Here is a 3,438-nt window from a genome sequence, read left to right as displayed (position 1 = left end):
ATATTACCAGGTGCATTGTTTGTTCCTACGGATTTTAGGAAAAATAACTAAGTTTGTTTTCTTTATTTTCATAAATTTTTCAAAAATAGTTAAAAAATGCTAGAATAATGTCAATGTAATTGATGTAACGTATGTTACATTTTGCTTTTAAAATGTCTTAAGTGATTATGTTTCCTTATTAATATAAGCTTATGTGATATAAATATTATTTTAACCTCTTTTCAATTGTAAATATTAGGTATCTTTAAGATAATGAACGTTTTGCATTATTATTATGAGTGGGTGGGGTAATAATCTTGTGTGTCACAAGTGAAAAAAATAATAAAAAAAGAGGCCAAACCTGTTATTATTCATTGCAAATACTATTTTTATGAACACCAATACATGCTGGCAAAAAACTACAAATCTATAACAGGGAAAGACAAGACAGTCGCCACATATTAAACATATTACGATATTATATTACGAATTTTATGCCTGGACAGGTACTCGTAAACTACCTGCCAAAAGTCAAGTTTCCGAAGTTATATTTTTTTAGGGTTTTACTACAAGGTCCATGCATATATATTGATTGCAAAATACTAAAGAAAGCTTGTGTTGCAATTTGTTTGATGTCAAGCTACATATACTCATAACTTTAGTGGCCTATGCATCGTGTGATTACAAAAGAAAAGGGAGCAATTGTTTATATTTTAATGGTCTGCTAGGGTTGCGAATGATAGTATTTAGTATTACCCATCACTTTTTTCGTAATGTTAATTTCCCATAGGCCTCTGGGAGTTATTGTTACTGTTAATGCATGTGTACCACGTGACTAAGAATTTTGTACTGTTACATAGGTAACAGTATTTTTTAACAGCATAAAATCTGGTCACTCACGTGGTCTATTTTCTAAATAAAATGAAATAAAATGGCCGCCATTTTTCTCTCCATTCATTCTTATTTTCGACGATAGGGCCTAGGGCATCACCAAAGTTACTATGACTCTCATAAAATTCAGTTCTTTGCACCCTACTGTAGAGTTCTTTTCGCGTATAAAATATCTTTTTGTTGAATAGTCAAAAAGTAAACAACTGAAGTATCGATAATTGTAGTGTGAAACTGGAACATGCAGACGATTAAAGCATGCAAGAAAGGATTATTTAACAATTTTAACCAGTGAAACGTTACAGATATAGTTGGTGGACAGACACCTATCATCGTTATTCACCGTGGGTAAGCAATTTTGGTCACGTGACCCCAAAAGTCAACGTACACGGCCAAAATGAGCCAAAATAGCTCGGCTAAGGTAAGTTTTTTTGTAATTATTTTTCTATCGAGTCATTTTAAATAATGCTACATGGCCTACCGACCGCGGCATTTCCGATGCTTTCTAAATATGCATTTGGTGTCGTGTAACGTTTTGTATTTTCTGAGAACATTCCAACATTATTCACAAATTTGTCGATGACAACGTGCACACTTTTGTGTAAAAATGTTGATAATAACATTATAAACGATACGCATGTCAGTGCTAAGGAAAATTTCACGTTTTGAAATGTATAAGAGAATGTTTGAATGTAAAAAGAATAGATTTCCTGCTGTCGTTTTTTCGTATTGATCTAAAAATGTTCAACTTACAGAAATGTCAACGTACACATTCAGTCAAGAAAATGTCAACGTACACACTCAAAATTTAGTTTAATATTGATCCAAACATTACATTGAATCTTTGGTGTAGGTGGCTTTTTACAAACAAAAGTTGGCCTTTTATGTAGACTGCCCTCTCGTACTGTATACCAGTACTGGTTTATACAAAAGAAACAGTTTTGAGTGCATTTATTTCATCGCAGATACGCTTAAACAAGCTTTAACTTTTTAATGTTATTTATTTGTTATTTTCTTTTTCAGACAAAAATATTTGGAGATACTCACACTTATAAATGATTTGCTGAACAACCACATTCTGAACAAGGTTTGTATATATTTTAGACTGTATTAATATAGATAATATTACAGTAATTTAATTACGTAAAAGCGAGGATAAGCGACTAGCGGCTTCCGTAGCATCAAAAGGGTCGAAAGATTGACAATGAAACCGGGTTACAATTTACTGACTTTTAAATTGAATATGTTTGGGTTTTTTTAATTAAAGAATTTGTTTGCAAATTTGAAACACATGACGTATTCATTTGATGTCATTTAGTGTATAATTATTTCATAAATTGTTTACAATCAGCTTCAGAATCTGCCTCTTGTGTAAAACATCAAACTAAAGTTCTAATAATTATGGAGGTTTTAAGACCATTGTCTTATGAGCATTTATACAGTGAACAAAACATAAAGACATTATCACTAACTAAAAGCACATAACCACTCAATACTGAGAACATGCACATAATCTTAAAGAGTGTATATCCTCTAATACTTTATTTTTGACATGTCTAATTTTACTAGTGAATTTAATGCTTTTGCAGGGATCATCCATTTGATAGCGAAGAACGGGCATGCACCGATAAAAGGGCAATATACGGAACAGTGTCCACAAACAGAAATGCAGTACAGAAAGGAAGTCTCGGGGTGCGATGGGAGGGAGCTCGTAGAAATGAGTTTAAAATACTTTTAAGTGACAAAATGGGACTTACTTGAATAACTTCAAATTGCATTGTAGCCCAATAATATGTTATTTCTTTGGGATTTATTTGCGGTTATTTAGCTACAAAAATGTCTTGTCTAAAGTAATATATTATTGTAAAGAAAATAAAATCTTGTTCTTTTAACTTTTTATTGAAACCAGTTCTTACTGCATAAATAACTATAATTATGTAAATAAAATAAATTTTATCATCATAACCATCAGCGCTGACGTTTACGTTTAAAACTTTTAGACACACACACGCACGCACGTACGCACATACATATATCATATTGACATAGACTATGAACACACACATATATATATTGACATAGACTATGAACATTTGAAATTCAAGCAAAATCATTTGTTATATAAAATCATACTTAAAATATAATATATAACAAATAATTTTGCTTGAAGTTCAAATGTTCAATGCAGACGCTGATACATAATCACAGACAATTTGATAAAGGTGTAAAAATAACATAAAAATGTAAATAAAATGAAATAGAAAAACAGATCGGTGAAATAATACTGGATTTCGAGATACAACATGCTAATTAGCATAAATAATAACGAAATGACCATTATTATTATATTATTATTATTGTTATTCTGTACTGTAAATGCACTTTGTCAAAAACCATGCGAAGAATATTCTGGATACAGAAGGATCATATTTCACAGATCATAACCTTATAAATGTGTTAGTGTTTTGTTTTCTAAATAAAACACAGCTTAATTATTGTATGTTTATGACTGGTAGATATCATCACTTGCTTAAAGAATAAAAGAAAAACAGCTTCTCAAGTAGGCCTACA

The 3,438-nt window shown here is 30.9% G+C and overlaps 1 long non-coding RNA gene across 1 annotated transcript; it reads left to right on the top strand.

Moving 5' to 3' along the window:
- The first annotated feature begins 724 nt into the window (after positions 1-724).
- On the top strand, positions 725-2,749 carry LOC132739709 (uncharacterized). The gene is made up of 3 exons (XR_009627049.1): positions 725-1,288; positions 1,891-1,954; positions 2,457-2,749. It is a non-coding gene; the product is annotated as an uncharacterized LOC132739709 (long non-coding RNA).
- Positions 2,750-3,438: the final 689 nt, after the last annotated feature.

This window comes from Ruditapes philippinarum, unplaced genomic scaffold (genome assembly GCF_026571515.1).
Source record: "Ruditapes philippinarum isolate M1 unplaced genomic scaffold, ASM2657151v2 ctg431_1_1_1_1, whole genome shotgun sequence".
Taxonomy (NCBI): domain Eukaryota; kingdom Metazoa; phylum Mollusca; class Bivalvia; order Venerida; family Veneridae; genus Ruditapes; species Ruditapes philippinarum.
This window is presented reverse-complemented; position numbering and strand designations above follow the sequence as displayed.